The 21972-nt window shown below is 36.8% G+C and overlaps 1 protein-coding gene across 3 annotated transcripts in view; it reads right to left on the minus strand.

Moving 5' to 3' along the window:
* Positions 1-21972, minus strand: part of NLGN1 (neuroligin 1) — an 835757-nt gene that overhangs the window by 716982 nt on the left and 96803 nt on the right. Inside the window, exon 2 of one of the 3 annotated variants that reach the window (XM_073897121.1) lies at positions 11590-11685. The exons of the other annotated variants lie outside the window; for them this stretch is intronic. The gene's annotated coding sequence lies outside the window, so the exon portion shown is untranslated. The remainder of the gene's footprint in view (positions 1-11589; positions 11686-21972) is intronic. 3 annotated transcript variants of the gene reach the window in all.

Genomic DNA, 21972 nt, shown 5'->3' on the forward strand with positions numbered 1-21972 from the left:
ACAGTCTAAGTACAAACGGAAGTCAGCAGCATATTAAAAGACCAAGTAGGCAGGCACCTGGGTGGCTCAGTCAAGTGTCTCCCTTCGCCTCAGGTCATGATCCCAGAGTCCTGGGATCAAGCCTCTCATCAGGCTCCCTGTTCAGTGGGGAGTCTGCTTCTCCTTCTCCCTCTCTCTCTGCGTCTCTCCCCAGCTTGGGCTCTCACTCTCTCTCTAAAAAAAAAGAAGACGAAGTAGGATTTGTTCCCTCAAATGTAAGGAAACTTAAATATTAAAAAATTATCTGTGCAATTTACCATAATAATAGATTTAAAGTGAAAAATCATATGATTATTCTTATTACATACAGAGATATTAGATTGCATAGTATACTACATTTTATGTAAATCACAATCCATTCTTGATGATAATTACAATTCTCAATAAGAAGGGATGGAGAATTCTTTTGTTAATATGATGAAATATATTTACCTGAAATCATAAGCACAACATGCACTTAATGAGTTTACACTAGAAACATCCCCATTAAGGTCATGAACAAGATAGCAATATCCACTCTTACACAGATTTTTTTGTCATAGGTAGGGGGGTATTATCCAACACAATTAGATAAGGAAAAGAAATACAAATTGGAAGGAAGGTGGTGAATGTATCATTGATATTGCTATAATTATTTTGTCTGGAAACTCAAAGGTAATTAATGACAGTGAAAAATTAATTGCAGAAATCAATAACTTTCATACTGCACACCAAAAAACCCAGCTATGTAGGAATAAATTATAAGAAACAGGCAAGTTCTATCTAAGGGAAAAAATCTAAAACTTCTGAGGAACAAAGAAAACTAAAAGAAATAGAAACTACATTCTTGTCATGGAAGATAGAAGTTCTTAGTGTTCCATAAATTAATCTATTTAATTAATATGCTTTAATAAAAATATTTGACAGAATTTTTAAAGTTCACAGACTACTCTAAAGACCACATATAATAATAAACAAGCATGACTAGCTAGGAAAAAATAAAGAGTAATGAGAAAGAACTATATTATAATAGCAAAATATAAGGCTATAAGAATTCCCTTGTGGGGGGGCGCCTGGGTGGCTCAGTTGGTTAAGCGACTGCCTTCGGCTCAGGTCATGATCCTGGAGTCCCGGGATCAAGTCCCACATCGGGCTCCCTGCTCAGCGGGGAGTCTGCTTCTCCTTCTGACCCTCCCCCCTCTCATGTTCTCTCTCTCTCTATCTCATTCTCTCTCTCAAATAAATAAATAAATCTTTAAAAAAAAAAAAAGAATTCCCTTGTGGGGAAGTAGAAAGGAAGAGGAATCAAATCAAATCAAATTGAAACTCTATAAATAAATTGCAGATGAAAACTTAGCAAATGATCAGTGACATATATAAAAAGAAGGACATTTCAAGTCAATGAAGAAAATATGTATCATACAATGAATAGTATTGTGACAGTCTGGGAAACTAAATATGTATCATACAATGAATAGTATTGTGACAGTCTGGGAAACTATCTGAAAAAAAGCTGGATATAATCACATATTTTACAACAAAATAAAGTTTTGCTGAATTAAATAATTAGATGTAAGAATAAATAAATGACTCAAATAAAACAGGGAATTTTTAAAACATAATTTAGAGTGAGGAACAACTTTCTGAATTATACAAAACTCAGAAGCAATAAAATAAAAACTGACAAATATGACTACATAGATTTAAAAGATTCTCCAAAGGAAGGAAGAACTCCATGAACAAAGTAAAGAGATTAAAGATAAATGGGGGAAATATTTTCAACTTCTATCACAGATAATGCACGTACATTTATGTATACCTTTGTGACATATAACTATAAATATATATAAAGCTATATAATATTTACAGTTACAGTTGTAAATTCCTAAACAAAATTGTATGTTATACACATAAGTATTTATAACAATATATCACTTTGATGTAAATCATCACAAGGCCCATCCCACTAAAAAATATTGTGCAAAGCATATGGAATGTTTACCAAAAAATATAAAAATAAAAAAATCAACAATATATGGCTCTTAAACATAGAAAATGTCATTGTATCCCAGTCACATTTGCAGAAATTTAAATTAAAACTAAAATGAGACATTTTTAACTCATTAGTTTGGAAAAAATAAAAATGTCTGGCCACATACTGCATTAGTGGCAGTTGAAGGTACAGCTGGTGGGAGGGTAACTAGCACAGCTTCAAACAAAGGCAGCTTAGTAAGATGTTCCAAGATTAAAAATATATGTACCCTTTGATCTAACATTTCTATTTTATTATTTATTTTTCATGTAAACAAAATGATGCTTGTATAGGGTATACATTGGGGGTGCTGTTTGTTATTACAGAATTTTCCATCAGTGTGGAGCAGAGTAAATAAAATATGGCTGATTGATATAATAGAGGTCCATGAATGTTTATTTTATTTTTATTTTTTAAAGATTTTTTATTTATTTATTTGACAGAGAGGGTGAGAGAGCACAAGTAGGGGGAGCAGCAGAGGGAGAGGGAGAAGCAGGCTCCCCAATGAGCAGGGAGTCCAATGCGGGGCTCTCTCCCAGGATCCTGGGATCATGACCTGAGCCGAAGGCAGACACTTAACCAACTGAGCCACCCAGGCGCCCCTCCATGAAGGTTTAAAATGAAAAATGTAATGTTATATTACTAATGAGGACATGATTGATAAATAGATAGATGATAGATGATAGATAGATAGATGAAGATAGATAGATAGATGATATAGATAGATAGATGATAGATAGATAGATGATAGATAGATAGATAGATAGATAGAGATAGATGAATGACAGATAATTGCAGGAGCAAAATAGAAAACAGAAAAGTGTGTATTATGCCTCTGACCCAAAGATATATTTTTAAAATCACACACATATAAACTTATAGATGTTTAGAAATACATAGACTGTGTAGGGAAAGATGAAAAGAAAACTGATCACAGTGATTATCCACAAGGTTGAGGAAAAATGATCCTTGGGTGAGAGGAGACACAGAAGATTAACTTTTCACTGTACATTCTGTTGTACTTTTGAATTTTGCACCATGGGTATATATTAGATCAAGAGGATAAACAAACACATTTAAATATTTAAAGTAAGAGATATGCCTTCTCTCAGATACTTTTCTTCCTACCTCCTTCCTAAGACGCATCCTCCTGCCACTCCCCTTCCTTCTCTTCCTTCCAAGCATCTTCAAATATAGCCTCTCCTTTCTTTCTATTTAAATACCATAAATCTTTGTGAAGAAGAACTTCAAAAATGCAAACAAATAAATAAAACTCCCTACAATTATTCATATTGCTTTCTGACTGCTGTTTCAGTTTTTATCTCTCCATTAAGAAGACGCTTTTAACCACCTATTCCATGCCAATCACTATATTAGATTTGAGGGAAACAATAGTGAAAAAGGTCAAGGTCTGTGCTCTCGTGGAGTTTGCAGTCTAGTGGAGGAGACAACTAATCAGACAACTAATGGAACCGTGTGGTAAGTCTCATACTACAGAACATGCAAGAGAGATGATATAGGAGTTTGTAGAAGGATCCCCTCATACACACTTTGCATGTCCATAAAGTGACTTCCAGAGAAAGCAACATTTAAGTTAAACAAGAAAGATGACTAGGAGAGAACTGATCATAAGAATGAGTTCCATTCGAGGAAAACAACCTGTGTGTGTACTGACAGGACAGAAAACCCATTGTCTTCTTTGAAAGAAGATTAAAATGGTTGAAACTTCAACAAGGTCATATAAAGAGCTTGATAGAAGATAAATATTTTCAAGTAGAGACTGCAGAGACAAAGACCAATTAGGAGATAATTAAAGGCAATCCCATTCAAATATGAAATAACACGGATTTGAAAAGGTGGGGGTAATTGAAGAGATGCAAAAGATTTGAGGAGTTCAAATACAAAAAAAAATGGTGATTGAATGGATATTGGAAATGAAAAGGAAAAGGAGTTAAGAATTATTCCAAATTTCTCCACGAGAGCAACATGATATGGTGACTGACATCATGGACTAAAATAAGAAATACAGAAAAAGGACTAAAGTTATAAAGAAAGTCTTTGAATTTAATATTCTATACATTGAGTTTAGGGTGTCTGAAAGATTTCCCAGTGCAATTCTTAATGTATTTGTGCCTAACAACAGAGCGTCAAGGTACATGAGAGGCAAAAACTGATAGAACTATAAGAAGAAATAGAGGAATCCAGTATTAGAGCTAGTGATGTAACACCCTTCTATCAGAAAAAGACAGATTCAGCAGGTAAGATAATTGGTACGGATACAGTTGTACTCAACAGCACCATCATTCAACTGGATATAATTGACATATACAGACTGGTTCATCCAAAAATAGTATATTACATATTTTTCTCAAGATCACATGGACCTTTCATCAGGACAGACCACATTCTGTTCCCTAAAAGATACCTTAACATATTTAAAAGAATAAAAATCATACAATGCCTGCTCTCAGATCACAATGGATATAAATTAGAAATAAATAACAGAAAGATAGCTGGAAAACCTCTAAAATACTTGGAGATTAAGCCATAGCTTTCTAGGTAACACATGGGCCAAAACAAAAAATCTCAAGAGAAATTTTAAAATATTTTGAACTAAATGAAAGTGAAGATATAATTTATTAAAATTTATGGGATACTGTGAAAGCAGAGTTTAGAAGAAAATTTGTAGCATTGAATACACATATTTAAAAAGAAGAAAGATCTAAAATCAATAATCTAGGCTTCCTTTTAATAACTAAAAAGGAACAACAACAACAACAAAGAACAAATTAAATCCAAGTAAGCAGAAGAAAAGAAATAATAAAAATTAGAGTCGAAAATCAAAGAAATTCTAACAGGAAACCAATAGAGAAAATCAACAGAACCAAAAGCTCGTTCTTTGAAAAGATTAAAAAAAAAATTGAGAAGCCTCTAGATAGGATTAGTAGAAAACAGTGACAACAGTAAATGCTGACAAGGAAGTGGAGCAACATGAATTCTCATTTACTGCTGGTGGGAATGCTAAATGGTACAGCCACTTTGCAAGTCAATTGGCAGTTTCTTGTACAAACTAAACATATTCTTATTGTATGACTGTCAATCATATCCCTTAGTATTTACCCAAAGGGGTTGAACATATGTCCATACAAAAACCTGTACATGGATGTTTATAGCAGCTTCATTCATACTTGTCAAAACTTGGAAGCAACCAAGATGTCCTTCGGTGGGTGAATGGGAAAAATAAAGTGTGGCACACCCAGACAATGAGAAATGAGCTATCAAGCCTTAAAAAGACATGGAGGAAACATAAATGCATATTACTAAGTGAAAGAAGCCAATCTGAAAAGGCTAACATACTTAATGATTCCAATTATATGACACTCTGGAAAAGGTAAAACTAGAAAGACAGTAATTAGTGGTTGCCAGTGATTGGGGGTGTCGAGGGAGGGATGAATAGCAAGAGTACAGAGGGTTTAGAGAAATGAAACTGTTCTGTATGATACTACAATGGTGGAGAGATGCCATTATACGTATGTTCAAACTGACACAAAGAACACTAAGAGTGAACCCTAAGGCAAACTAGGTACTTTGGGTGATAATGATGTGTTAGTGTAGGTTCGTTTATTATAACAAACGTACCACTGTGGTGTGGGATATCAGTAGTGGGTGGGGCTATGCATGTATGGGGACAGAATATCAATAGTGGGAAAAGCCGTGCTATTTGAGGGAACAAGGGTTACATGGGAACTCTCTATACTCTGTGCTCAATTTTGCTATGGACCTAAAACTACTCTAAAAAAATAAAATTTACTCATTAATGAAAAAAATAGCAAAACAGTTTATCTAGTTGCAGATTTTGACACATTTTGTTTAGTGGAAACATAGTAATTTAAAGAAACAAGTTAGCTTTTTCTCTTCAGTACACAATGATATACTTTGATAAATGTTTCCATAAATTTGTCATGAATTAGTAAAATAATTATAAAACTACTGGTATTGTCTTAGCTTCAATAGAATTTTAAGCTTTCCCTTATTTCCAAAGCACACACAAAGTACATTTATCTGTGCTAGAATTGATTGCTAGATTTAAAATAATTTAGTATGGGTAAAAGCAAATGTTTAATTCTGTAAATTCATAATAATCTATCATATATCAACTAATAGTAACAATGCAAGTTTTATGCCCTGTCCTGGGTTCTTTCCACATTCATTTCTAGACAGGACCCACAGCATCTACCCTACATATGATTTGTGAGAGGAAAAATTCTCTGTGCTCTCTCTGGGGCCTTCTCATCCCCTGCCAGGACAGTGAACAAGATGAGTTTCTTTTTATAATGACAAGGCACAGAGATAATTCATCAACTGGAGAGCACAAACAATCCTTTATTCAGCAGAATGACAAAAGGTTATTTAGCTTCTGGCATCTACTATAGTCCTTGCAAGAACCAGGCCCAAGAGCCAATATGATAATTAATAAATTTCCAACATCTGGGCAATAAAACAATTTTTTATGAATGTTAAACAATGCCAATGCTAAATTAAAACCTCCCCTTCTTGTATTTATCTATCTGAACTCTTCACTGTACAGCCAAATTTGCCTGTGTTCTGGCTATAAAATGGGGATAGTGATGACATAGTAGGAAGATATTACACAATTTGGGAAATCCATATTACTAAGTGTCATTTAATCATATGGACAGTGATGATATCACCCACTGAGCCTAATGGAGAGTAACCCTTGCCAAGAGAAGAGTATCAAGTTAAATGATAGGTGAGTGATATCAATCATCACACTGAATAAAGGAGCCAAATTTAAAGGAAGAATTGGGGTCTCAGTTTCTCTAATTGTCCTCCAGCAGCTATTTATTTTCTTTTTAAAAAAATAGAAAAATAATTTTGATTATGTGGTTATTGCTTGCATAGATTGAGAAAGGCCACTTTCAAGTCTTAAAGCCTTCATAAACTAAGAAGCACCAAATCTTAAAATCAAACTTAAGAGATCATCCCAGTTCAAACCTTTACCCCTACCTTAGATTTCCCAACAAAAACCGTATATGATGATGACTTTGGTTGTATAACTTAGATAATATATGTTATCAGAATTTTTAAGGAGAAATAAATGTAGGCTAAAGTATTAAAAATATTTTATGAGGCAAGATGGCGGAGGAGTAGGAGACCTGGATTTCGCCTGGTCTCAGGAATTCAGCTGAATAGGGATCAAACCATTCTGAACACCTATGAACTCAACAGGAGATCAAAGAAAAGAATAACAACAACTCTCTGAACAGAAAAGCGACCACTTTCTGGAAGGTAGGACGTGCGGAGAAGTGAATCCCAGGCAATTTGGGAGGATAGACAATGGGGGAGGGGGCCTCCGAGGGCCGCTTCTGGCAAGTGATAGAGCCGCAGAGCACAAAATCGGAACTTTTAGCAGTCGGCTCCGATGAGGGACGTCACTCCAGTAGCTGCGCGGGGGGGGGGGGGGGTGGGGGGGGGGGGGGGTGGAACCCTCGCAGGACAGTGTGGTCTCAGGACCCTCAGGGTCACAGAAAAACCGAGGGTGCCTGAGTGTGGCAGAGCTCCCAGGTATCAGAGCGGGGAAGACGGCTGCAGAGACGGAGCCGAGGCGCAGGCTCTCAGCTCGGGGTTGCCATAAACCATGATCCACGGCAGTCGGGCCACTGCTCCTCCAGCAGGGACCCAACAAGCGGCAGATCCTGGGAGACTCCCCTTCCTCCCCTGGGAGGAGTGGCATGGGAGCGCACCACAGGGATCTGCTGGGTTTGGAGACTCCACACTGAGTCGGGTGCCAGACATAGAAACTCTCGGTCACAAGCCAGGTGAGCAGAGAGGGTGGCGGAGACCGGGGAGATGGGAGTGATTGACTGCTTTTCTCTGGGGGTGCACTGAGGAGCGGGGCCCCAAGTTCTCAGCTCCTCCAGGGCAGAGATCGGGAAGCCACCATTTTCACTCTCATCCTCCAAAGCTGTACTGAAAGCTTGCAGGGAACAAAAGCTCCCGAGAGCAAACCCGAGCAGATTACTTAGCCCGGACGACAAGGGAGGGGCAATTCCGCCTCTGGCAAAGACATTTGGGAACCATGGCAACAGGCCCCTCCCCCCAGAAGATCTGCAAGAGCCAGCCAAGACCAAGTTTAGCGATCAATGAGAACGGCAGAACTCCAGTGCTAGGGGAATACTGCGCATAAATTCATGGCTTTTTTACCACGATTCTTTAGTCTTTCAAAGTTAATTTTTTCAACTGTCTTTTTTTAAATTTTTCTTTTTCCCTTTTTCAACCAACATCTAATCAATCCCTTTTTAAAAAAAAAAATTATTTTTCATTTTTAGAGTCATATTCTATCCCATCATAGTAGTTACCCTTATTTTTGATATATATATATGTTGTTCTCTCTTTAAAATTTTGAGATACAGTTTCTTCTATGGCTTTGTTCTAGTCTCCTGCCTGATCACATTCTCTCCCTTTTTTCTCTTTCTTTCTTTTTTTTTTTTAATCCTCTTCTTTCTTTTTTCAAACAACTTCTTATCAATTCCTTTTATAAAATTTTTTTATACTTTTCATCTTTACAGTCATATTCCATCCCTTCATCGTATCAACCCTTAAGATGTACATACATAAGTCTTTCTTTAAAATTTTGGGAAGCACGTTCTTCTAACAGACCACAGTGCACCCAAAATCTAGAGTATGGCACTGATCTATGCACCAGCCTGATCATATTTGATAATATTCTTTTGTTTTGTTTTGTTTTGTTGTTTTTGTTTGTTTTTATCTTTTTCTTTTTCTTCTTTTTTCTCTTTCTTTTTTCTTTCTTTCCCTTTCTTTTCCCCTGGTCTCAGGTCTTTTCTGATTTGTTTAGAGTATATCTTCGGGGGATGTTACCCTGTTAGCATTCTGTTTTCTCATTCATCTATTCTCCTCTGGACAAAATGACAAGATGGAAAAAATCACCTCAATAAAAAGAACAAGAGGTACTACCGTCTGCAGAGACCTACTCAATAGGGACATTAGTACGACGTCGGACCTAGAGTTCAGAATCATGATTTTAAAGATACTAGCTAGGCTTGAAAAAAGCATGGAAGTTATTAGAGAAAGCCTTTCTGGAGAAATAAAAGAACTAAAATCTACCCAGGTCGAAATCAAAAAGACTATTACTGAGGTGCAATCAAAAATGGGGGCACTAACTGCTAGGATAAATGAGGCAGAAGAATCAGCGATATAGAAGACCAAATGATGGAAAATAAAGAAGCTGAGAAAAAGAGAGATAAACAACTATTGGATCACAAGGGCAGAATTCGAGAGATAAGCAATACCATAAGTTGAAACAACATTAGAAAAATTGGGATCCCAGAAGAAGAAGAAAGAGAGAGGGGGGCAGAAGGTATATTGGAGCAAATTATAATAGAGAACTGCCCTAATGTGGGGAAGGAAACAGGCATCAAAAGCCAGGAGGCACAGAGAACCCCTCTCAAAATCAATAAAAATAGGTCAACACCCTGACATCTAATAGTAAAACTTACGAGTCTCAGAGACAAAGAGAAAACCCTGAAAGCAGCTCGGGAGAAGAGATATGTAACCTATAATGGTAGAAACATCAGATTGGCAACAGACCTATCCACAGAGACCTGGCAGGCCAGAAAGGACTGGCATGATATATGCAGAGCACTAAATGAGAAAAATATGCAGCCAAGAATACTATATCCAGCTAGGCTGTCAAGGAAAATAGAAGGAGAAATAAAGAGCTTCCAGGACCAACAAAAACTAAAGGAATTTGCAAACACGAAACCAGCCCTCCAAGAAATATTGAAAGGGGTCCTCTAAGCAAAGAGAGAGCCTAAAAGCAGCATAGACCAGAAAGGAATAGACAATATACAGTAACAGTCACCTTACAGGCAATACAATGGCACTAAATTCATATCTTTCAATAGTTACCCTGAATGTAAATTGGCTAAATGCCCCAATCAAAAGACACAAGCTATCAGATTGCATTAAAAAACAAGACCAATCAATATGCTTTCTGCAAGAGACTCATTTTAGACCCAAAGATACCCCCACATTGAAAGTGAGGGGGTGGAAAACCATTTGCCATGCCAATGGACACCAAAAGAAAGTTGGGGTGGCAATCCTTATATCAGACAAATTAGATTTTAAACCAAAGACTATAATAAGAGATGAGGAAGGACACTATATCCTACTTAAAGGGTCTATCCAAAAAGAAGATCTAACAATTGTAAATATCTATGCCCCTAACATGGAGCAGCCAATTATATAAGGGAATTAATAACAAAAGCAAAGAAACACATTGACAACAATACAATAATAGTGGGGGACTTTAACGCCCCCCTCACTGAAATGGACAGCTCATCTAAGCAAAAGATCAACAAGGAAATAAAGACTTTAAACAACACACTGGACCAAATGGACTGCACAGACATATTCAGAACATTCCATCCCAAAGCAACGGAATACACATTCTTCTCTAGTGTCCATGGAACATTCGCCAGAATAGATCACATCCTAGGTCACAAATAAGGTCTCAACCGGTACCAAAAGATTGGGATTATTCCGTGCATATTTTTAGACCACAATGCTTTGAAACTAGAACTCAATCACAAGAGGAAAGTCAGAAAGAACTCAAATACATGGAGGCTAAAGAGCATCCTACCTAAAAGAATGAATGGGTCAACCAGGAAATTAAAGAAGAATTAAAAAATTTCATAGAAGCCAATGAAAATGAAAACACAACTGTTCAAAATTTTGGGGATGCAGCAAAGGCAGTCCTAAGAGGAAAGTATATAGCAATACAAGCCTTTCTCAAGAAACAAGAAAGGTCTTATGTACACAACCTAATCCTACACCTAAGGAGCTAGAGAAAAAACAGCAAATAAAGCCTAAACCCAGCAGGAGAAGAGAAATAATAAAGATCAGAGCAGAAATCAATGAACTAGAAACCAAAAGAATAGTAGAACAGATCAATGAAACTAGGAGCTGGTTCTTTGAAAGAATTAACAAGATTGATAAACCCCTGGCCAGACTTATCCAAAAGAAAAGAGAAATGACCCAAATCAACAAAATCATGAGTGAAAGGAGAGAGATCACAACCAAACCAAAGAAATACAAAAAATTATAAGAACATATTATGAGCAACTCTATGCCAGCAAAATAGATAACCTGGAAGAAATGGATGCATTCCTAGAGATGCATCAACTACCAAAACTGAACCAGGAAGAAATAGAAAACCTGAACAGACCTATAACCACTAAGGAAATTGAAACAGTCATCCAAAATCTCCCAACAAACAAAAGCCCAGGGCCAGATGGCTTCCCAGGGGAATTCTACCAAACATTTAAAGAATTAAAACCTATTCTCCTGAAACTGTTCCAAAAAATAGAAATGGAAGGAAAACTTCCAAACTCGTTTTATGAGGCCACCATTACCTTGATCCCCAAACCAGACAAAGACTCCATCAAAAAGAATTACAGATCAATATCCTTGATGAACATGGATGCAAAAATTCTCACCAAAATAGTAGCCAGTAGGATCCAACAGTACATTAAAAGGATTATTCACCACGACCAAGTGGGATTTACCCCTGGGCTGCAAGGTTGGCTCAACATCTGCAAAACAATCAACGTGTTACAATACATTAACAAAAGAAAGAACAAGAATCATATGATCCTCTCAATAGATGCAGAAAAAACATTTGACAAAGTACAGCATCCTTTCTTGATCAAAACTCTTCAGAGTATAGGGATAGAGGGTATATACCACAATATCATAAAAGCCATCTATGAAAAACCTACAGCGAATATCATTCTCAATGGAGAAAAAAATGAGAGCTTTCTCCCTGAGGTCAGGAATGCAGCAGGGATGTCCACTATCACCACTGCTATTCAACATAGTATTAGAAGTCCTAGCCACAGCAATCAGACAACAAAAAGAAATCAAAGGCATCCAAATCGGCAAAGAGGAAGTCAAACTCTCACTGTTTGCAGATGATATGATACTTTATGTGGAAACCCAAAAGACTCCACCACAAAACTGCTAGAACTCATAAAGGAATTCAGTAAAGTGGCAGGATATAAAATCAATGCACAGAAATCAGTGGCATTCCTGTTCACCAACAACAAGACAGAAGAGAGACAGATTAAGGAGTTGATCCCATTTACAATTGCACCCAAAACCATAAGATACCTAGGAATAAATCTAACCAAAGAGGCAAAGGATCTGTACTCAGAAAACTATAAAATACTCTTGAAAGAAATTGAGGGAAGACACAAAGAAATGGAAAAACGTTCCATGCTCATGGATTGGAAGAACAAATACTGTGAGGATGTCAATGCTACCTAGAGCCATCTACACATTTAATGCAATCCCCATCAAAATACCATCCACTTTTTTCAAAGAAATGGAACAAATAATCCTAAAATTTGTATGGAACCAGAAAAGACCCCGAATAGCCAGAGGAATGTTGAAAAAGAAAAGCAAAGCTGGCAGCATCACAATTCCGGACTTCCAGCTCTATTACAAAGCTGTCATCATCAAGACAGTATGGTACTGGCACAAAAACAGACACATAGATCAATGGAACAGAATAGAGAGCCCCGAAATGGACCCTCAACTCTATGGTCAACTAATCTTAGACAAAGCAGGAAAGAATGTCCAATGGAAAAAAAGTCTCTTCAACAAATGGTGTTGGGAAAATAGGACGGCCACATGCAGAAGAATGAAACTGGACCATTTCCTTACACCACACACAAAAATACACTCAAAATGGTTGAAAGACCTAAACGTGAGACAGGAGTCCATCAAAATACTAAAAGAGAACACAGGCAGCAACCTCTTCGACCTCAGCTGCAGCAACTTCTTCCTAGAAACATCGCCAAAGGCAAGGGAAGCAAGGGCAAAAATGAACTATTGGGACTTCATCAAGATAAAAACCTTTTGCACAGCAAGAGAAACAGTCAACAAAACCAAAAGACAACTGACAGAATGAGAGAAGATATTTGCAAATGACATATCAGATAAAGGGCTAGTATCCAAACTCTATGAAGAACTTATCAAACTCAACACCCAAAGAACAAATAACCCAATCAAGAAATGGGCAGAAGACAGGAACAGACATTTTTCCAAAGAAGACATCCAAATGGCCAACAGACACATGAAAAAGTGCTCAACATCGCTTGGCATCAGGGAAATCCAAATCAAAACCTCAGTGAGATACCACCTCACACCAGTCAGAATGGCTAAAATTAACAAGTCAGGAAACAACAGATGTTGGCAGGGATGCGGAGAAAGGGGAACCCTCTTACGCTGTTGGTGGGAATGCAAGCTGGTGCAGCCACTCTGGAAAACAGTATGGAGGTTCCTCAAAAAGTTGAAAATAGAGCGACCATACGATCCAGCAATTGTACTACTGGGTATTTACCCCAAAGATACAAATGTAGGGATCCGAAGGGGTACGTACACCCCGAAGTTTATAGCAGCAATGTCCACAATAGCCACACTGTGGAAAGAACCACGATGTCCATCAACAGATGAATGGATAAAGAAAATGTGGTATATATATACAATGGAATACTATGCAGCCATCAAAAGGAATGAGATCTTGCCATTTGCAACGATGTGGATGGAACTGGAGGGTGTTATGCTGAGTGAAATAAGTCAATCAGAGAAGGACATGTATCATATGACCTCACTGATATGAGGAATTCTTAATCTCAGGAAACAAACTGAGGGTTGTTGGAGTGGGAATGTGGTGGGAGGGATGGGGTGGCTGGGTGATAGACATTGGGGAGGGTATGTGCTATGGTGAGCACTGTGAATTGTGCAAGACTCTTGAATCACAAATCTGTACCTCTGAAACAAATAATGCAATGTATGCTAAAAAAAAAAAAAGAAGATAGCAGGAGGGGAAGAATGAAGGAGGGAAATCGGAGGGGGAGACGAACCATGAGAGATGATGGACTCTGAAAAACAAACTGAGGGTTCTAGAGGTGAGGGGGTGGGGGGATGGTTTAGTCTGGTGATGGGTATTAAAGAGGGCATGTTCTGCATGGAGCACGGGTGTTATGCACAAACAATGAATCATGGAACACTACATCAAAAACTAATGATGTAATGTATGGTGATTAACATAACAATAAAAAATTTAAAGGGGCACCTGGGTGGTTCAATCATTAAGCGTCTTCCTTCGGCTCAGGTCATGATCCCAGGGTCCTGGGTTTGAGCCCCACGTTGGGCTCCCTGCTCAGAGGGAAGCCTGCTTCTCCCTCTCCCACTCCCCCTGCTTGTGTTCCCTCTCTCGCTGTGTCTCTCTCTTTCAAATAAATAAAATCTTTAATAAAAAATTTAAAGAAAAAAACATTTTATGAGGCAGAATAAACTATAAATCATAAATCCTATGTAGGATATATTGCAATTTATGAAAGATTCAATAGATACAAATTGAAACAACATAACCTAGAATACAAAGTGGCTGTTTTTAATTGCATTAAAATAGATTTGCAGGGGTAGCTATGGGTGACACTTGATTTTGCCTTGGTTCATGACCTCAGGGTAGTGCGATCTAGTCACAGGTCAGGCTCTGCGCTCTGTAGGGAGTCTGCTTGAGATTCTCTCCATCTCCCTCTGCCCCTCTTTCTGCTTGTTTTCCCTCTCGCTCTCAAATAAATACATCTTAAAAATGATAAATAAATAAATAAATTTAAAAAATAGATGTGCAAGAGGAGGAATTTGCTTGAATGCATAAGGCCTCCCTTTGTTGTTTAATTAATATGTTTATATATGAGAAATGCCCCATCCCCAAATTTGATTGGAATCCATCAATAAATCTTTACACAGAAATTAAATTTTTGGATGAAATTATTCAGAAAGTATTGAGTTTGAAGATCAGTGAAAATAAACCTGTAATTGTCTGAGAGAATCAGAAAATTCAGCAGTGAATGGTGTTTTCTGAAATGGGTTATGCATACCCCAGGTGATTAATGGATGATGCATAGCATTGCAAGAATACCTTAGTATGGCAATAAAAAATATGCATATAAATTATAATAACAATACATATTTGGATGTGTCACCTTAAACATGCTATATTAATGGGGGTTCATGACCAAAAGAGCTTGGAGAGCAATGTTCTAGAGTGACAAGGCTCAGTAAGGTGCACTATCCAGTGAAAGTTTTGGGTTATGTGATAAAAATCCACAGACTATGAGTTGGAAGAATAATTCATTCATCCATTTCTTCATTCACTCAATGAATTTAGATCGAACCATCTGACATTACTAGTATTTGATTATATGTGACTCTAGACAAACAGCAATTTATATGATTCAGTCTAATAGTTATCAAGTGTCTTTTATATGCAAGGGCCATGTATCTGTTGCAAGGAACACAAAGATAGTTCTGCCACCAAAAGAGCATATAGATTTATAAAATTTGTACAGAAATAAATATAATATGCTAAACTCCCACAGTACTGAGGAGAGGAACAGAGAATTTTAAGGAATGGCTCTATTTTTGTGTTTTCTGTACATTTTTTTTTCTGTTTTTAGCCACATGACTTACCATTTTGTGCAAATTTTCTAGTACTGACAACAATTAATACTTTGCTCAGACCCGACAATTAAAAGAGGTGAATGGGAACACTTTTATTAAAGTTCCACAATCAGAAAATGGCATAAGCTTTGGTAACTACACTAATGGATATGTGAGAGATTTAGAAAGATACTGTGAAACATGGCTTTTTTAAAACCTTTTCTCTGTTTCATTTCTAAATATGTCCCCAATAAGCCCATAAAACACTCTGAGCATTTTACAGAAAAGTAAGCTCTATAATAAAAATAAATGTCTTTGCCTAAGCCATTCAAAATCTGTTGGATTTATTCCCCAAAAAAGTAAATAAATAAAAATTAAAACAAAAACTTTCAGATTCAGTTAATCAGTTTTGTCCAAAACAGCAAAAGTGGCAAGAAAGAGCAACTATGGAGTGTCTACCTGTGTCTAGCAATGTGAAACTTCATGTTTCTCTTGACTAGATAGATTGCCTAAGAGTTAAACACAGTCACTGGGATGAAAGTTATATTTATTTGAAAACCTTATGTAATTTTAATTCAAATGTTAGTGATTCCTAGAAGAACCCTTCAGATGAGCCACTTCCCTGTTCTCTGACCTGATTTTATATTGCTTCCCAAAGAAAAGTTGGAATGCTAGATCCAGTAACCAAAAATCCCACTTCTTTTTTAAGAATCTGCTCATGAAATACAGAAATATTCCTTTCCACACCCAGTTTAAAACTGTCCCTCTGCATACTTGCTACAGCTCACAATTCCTTTGCTCTATATGAATTAGTTCTCTATAGGCCTTTTTCCCTCAGTAGCTTAGGAGCTAATACAAGTTCATATCTTATTCATTTCTGTCACTCCAATAGTATCTCACAAAGCCTTTTCCAGATTTGGCATGGAATAAATGTTTGTTGAATGAAACTGTGAAACATTAAGAAATAAAGAGGTTACAACAAATAATAGCAAAAAATTCCCGCACAAAACAAAACCAACAAACAACAAAATCTATCCTCTGCATAGAGGCATAAAATAAACATTAGGAGCAAATAATGATAAACTAACACCATAATCATGATGGAGCAAAACTAGAAGCTATTTAAGTCAGCTTTACATTTTGATCCCTTAAGTGAAGAATATACCTTGCTACATTGCTCCATTTATAAATTCCCATTATGGGTGAATGTGATTCCTATTCCTAGGACTAAAAACTCAGTTCTGTGTACTGAAGTCTACTTCCTTGTGCTTATTTCCTTCACCTAAAGGGTCATTTGAACATTAAAGTAAGATATTTCTCACAATCCTTTTAAAGCAAATCCATTCTCCTAAGATTAACTTGTTGATGAAAAACACATAAATACAATCAATTCATGAATTCAGAGAAAAAGTATATGATGGTATTTTTAAAATTCAAAAAAAGTTCTACATGAAACATATTTTCATGTAAAGTATAATTTCTAATGTTCACAAATTTACCTAAAATTTTTAGAACTGCTATTATATAAATATGCTATTTAGCTATATATTTGACTTAATTGTTTGCTGGTGAAAAGAAAAATATGAAAAATCCATTAACATAGAAATACTTTTTATAATTTAAATATATTTTTGATAGTAAAAACTTGACTAAAAGAAAAGCAAATCCATAAAGACAGGGTAACAGGAATAGTGAATGGCAAAATCTTCAAATAGGATGAAAATGACTTTTAAAATCTTTCTTCAATATATCTAAATGTTGAAACAACAAATTTGACAAACTTAATTTTGTTAACACCATGGTTTGGTTCAGCCAGAGCTGAAGGTTATATTAGAATTTTACTTTGTGCCTTGTTTGGAGTTGGGGGCCAGAAAGGTAGGGGTACCTAACTATTAGAGAATATTTGATGAACTTCCTGTCTCAAAATATTCTTAAATATGGGCCTGTGGGAAAAAGATTTGAACCAATTCCAGAAGCAGCATCTTTCTGATGGACTTGGGATGATGGAACTATGAAGTGAGAATGTCAGGAAGATAACAAGACTCTCAAGGAAAATTGTGAGAAAATGAGTGAGAAGACTTCTGGTGGAGACAGGCTGGTTGAACTAGAACCACAAGGTCAGAGTGTCAGAATGTGCAGTCCATCCAAGCATACAGTTTAGGCTGGGCTCAACCCCACCTGAACCCATATTGCCTCCTTCAACCTCAACCCAGGGCTGTCTGCACTGGAGAGGAGTTTGAGATGACTGGAGAACTGTATTCCTAGGGGAGCAAACTGAAGAGCTGTAGACTTCTCTCTTAGCGAGCAGGCCAAGAACAGTACATTGACTAGCTCAGGGGACTGACAAATGCCCCACCACTCTAACACACAGAGACACAGAGGAAAGCAGGAGCAGTGTATTCCAGAGGAGAGGAACTATAAGCTAAAGGAACCTCTACCGGAAAAATCATGCACCCCTGCCCAATGCACTGTCCTGTGGCATGTCTAAAGATAGAAAGATGTCCCCTTAGCTGTGTGACCTGCAGACCCTTGGGGACATGGAAGATTACACAGGAAAGCAGCCCTGATTTAATTTGCTTATTCACAGCGGTTTCCATAAACAGAAAAGCCTCTAAACAAACATAAAATCATCCAAAAGACAATAAGATCTGTGAGAAAAAAATAATCACATGCATCATAACATGATTCACTAACTCACTGATCAAATGTGTTAAGTTTGTCTATAAAATGCTAGAACTGCTGATCATAACACTAAAAAATATGAACCAAAATTACAGAGAGGAAGAAAAGGCCAAGTCAAAAATAAGGAAGGAGCTACAAGGTACAAATACCTTTTCAGCAGTGATATGTTAGCCACTAAAAGTAGACAAAAGAACACTAGAGTAGGCCTTTCACATAGGAAAAAACACAAAATATTCAGTTGTCTTGATGATAGACTTTTACAACACACTAATACTATCACTATCATTTATTAGGTATCAGATGTGGACTTCTCAATGTGCATCTACTATTTCATTCAGTTAATGAGGTAGTATTAACACCCTCTTTTTATAGTTGAGTGAACTGACCTGTAGTTAATAAACTGCCCATGATCAGAAAACTACATACTGAACAGAAGAGCCAGAAATCAAGCCCAGCTCTCTTGCTTCAAAACCAATGTCCTTTCCAATACCAACGCTTGCTGTCATTATTAGTAATATGAAAATGTCAGAGAAAGTGGACCATAATTAACAATGCAATGTTTACGGTCATAATTAAATCACTTTTAGAATGCAGAAGTGTGTGTGTGTGTGTGTGTGTGTGTGTGTGTGTGTGTGTGTAAACAAGTAAAGATATTGAGAAATATCTTCAGGGGAGCCTGGGTGGCTCAGTCAGTTAAGTGTCCACCTTCGGCTCAGGTCATGATCTTGGGGTCCTGGGATTGAGCCCGCTTCAGCCTCCTTGCTCAGTAGGGTACCTGCTTGTCCCTCTCCTTCTCCCTCTCCCCTCCCCCTGGCTCATGCTCTCTCTCTCTTTCTCTCTTCTCTCAAATAAATAAAATCTTAAAAAAAAGAACTTCTTCATTAAAATATATGAAACAAAATTTCTACATATACAAAAATAATCAACTACTTGTAAATTTCACTAAAACAAATAGTTAATTGCTCATTTGTTTAAGGCCAGTACATCATGGTGGAAATACTAAGTGGAACTATACTTTCAATGCCAATCCTCAAGTTCAACTATATTATCTCTTACTGGGTGGTTAATGACCATAAGAAATGGAAAATTCAGTTCAAACAACAACAAAATCTAGTTTAAAAGAGAGGGTAATTGTGCTCTCATTTTTTTTCATTTTAATTGGATGGATTTGATTGTCCTTTACCAGTCATGAAAAGGTTCCTCAACCCACTCCTCCACTCTCAGTGTGACAAAATGATAAGGATGCTTCTTGCAATCTCCCTCTATTCAGAAGCATAGATTTGTATGGCCCAGAATAGAGTGAGCCTGAGGTTAATTCTTTCTAATCAACAGCAAACACGTATTTATTCCCTACGTGTTTGCTGATGAAGTGAAAAATTTAATCCAAAAGAATTACTGCCCTGCAGACAGGTGTGAAGTAGCAAGTGTTCAGGGACCTAACTCTACTTCAAAACCTCAGTTTCAGCCTGAAACAAGTAGAGTTTGGACACAAAGCAGAAAAGAGATGGAAAAGAATATTGCATATTAAGGTAAGGAACTTACCTACAAAATAGTTTTAAAAAATTAAGGTTTTACAACTGAATTTGAATGTAGGACCTGTGGCATTCTTTTTCATTTCGATCTTTCTTTTGAATATTGGAGTCTCTTCCCTCAAGAGTTTTTCTGAATGAGCACTAAATACAATGAATGACACAACCAAAAAATAGTAAATGCAGGAATGCCTTTACCATTTATGTGATATGGAACCCTTGGCAATCTGATAAAACCTAAGATCCTTTTCCCAGAATAATGTTTTAAAATTCATGTTAAATACACATAGCATTCCAAAGGAACCAATCCTACAGTCATCATATTTTAAATTAATCAAATATATAATATGGCATTTTATGTGCATATTAGCACATTAAGTAACAAAATACAGTAGCAGGTTAAAAAAAAAAACTACCATAATTTCAAAATAGAGACCACCTAAAATGATATTTTGAAATGTTTGCAACAATGAGAACATGATATAAAATTTTTTTAATTTCTGTAGTTATTTAAGTCACAGAGCTGTACTAGTGTGTGTGTTGTCTAAATTCATCATTAAAGGAAATGCAACAATTCAGCAGAAGATACTGAATTTGTCCATGAATTCTTGGGAGTTTAAAAAAAAACAATTCTGGAATAATATAATAACAAAATAACTTAAACCTAAAAGCTGCAGAAAATTTTAATCAACCTCATTTTGTTAAAATCTAAAATATGTAGACTCTAACAGGAAGAAACTTCCTAGATATAAAATGGTAACTATCAGCTTTAATATGTTGACATCCAAGAATTCAAAATTATTTTCTCTGAAAAGCATGCTTTCAAGAGGCACCTGCCTGGCTTAGTCTGTAGAGCATGCAACTCTTGATCTCAGAGTCTCAAGTTCAAGCCCCACATGGGGCATAAAGCTTAACTAAAAAAAAAAAAAAAAGAGTACAAAAATCCTTTTGCCAAAGCCAAAGATAACAAACATCATTTTGATAATAAAAGTTATAGTTAATAATCCGGTCAAGGTTCAATGTTTATCAGGAACATCCTTTATTTAAACAAAATAAAAGGATGTATCTTTTTAAAAATTATAGTCATTGATTTATTTTTTTAATTTTATTTTATTATGTTATGTTAGTCACCATTCAATACATCATTAGTTTTTTTTAATATTTTAATTTTTTATTGTTATGTTAATCACCATATATTACATTAGTTTTTGGTGCAGTGTTCCATGATTCATTGTTTGTTCATAACACCCAGTGCTCCATGCAAAACGTGCCCTCCTCAATACCCATCACCAGGCTAACCCATCCCCCTACACCCCTCCCCTCTAGAACCCTCAGTTTGTTTTTCAGAGTCCATCATCTCTCATGATTCGTCTCCCCCTCTGACATACTCTCCTTTTCTTCCTCTCCTGTTATCTTCTTTTTTCTCTTTTTTCTTAAAATATGTTGCGTTATTTGTTTCAGAAGTACAGATCTGTGATTCAACAGTCTTCCACAATTCACAGCGCTCACCATAGCACATACCCTCCCCAATGTCTATCACCCAGCCACCCCATCCCTCCCACCCCCAACCACTCCAGTAACACTCAGTTTGTTTCCTGAGATTAAGAATTCCTCATATCAGTGAGGTCATGTGATACATGTCTTTCTCTGATTGACTTATTTCACTCAGCATAACACCCTCCAGTTCCATCCACGTCGTTGCAAATGGCAAGATCTCATTCCTTTTGATGGCTGCATAATATTCCATTGTGTATATATACCACATCTTCTTTATCCAGTCATCTGTCGATGGGCATCTTGGCTCTTTCCACAGTGTGGCTATTGTGGACATTGCTGCTATAAACATTGGGGTACACATACCCCTTCGGGTCCCTACATTTGTATCTTTGTGGTAAATACCCAGTAGTGCAATTGCTGGATCGAATGGTAGCTCTAATTTCAACTGTTTGAGGAACCTCCATACTGTTTTCCAGAGGGGTTGCACCAGCTTGCATTCCCACCAACAGTGTAGGAGGGTTCCCCTTTCTCCACATCCCCGCCAACATCTGTCGTTCCCTGACTTGTTAATTTTAGCCATTCTGACGGGCGTGAGGTGGTATCTCATTGAGGTTTTGATTTGGATTTCCCTGATGCCGAGCAATGTTGAGCACTTTTTCA

This window comes from Callorhinus ursinus, unplaced genomic scaffold (assembly GCF_003265705.2).
Source record: "Callorhinus ursinus isolate GAN/ISIS: 27379988/994484 unplaced genomic scaffold, GSC_fseal_2.0 scaffold1, whole genome shotgun sequence".
Classification (NCBI taxonomy): Eukaryota; Metazoa; Chordata; class Mammalia; order Carnivora; family Otariidae; genus Callorhinus; species Callorhinus ursinus.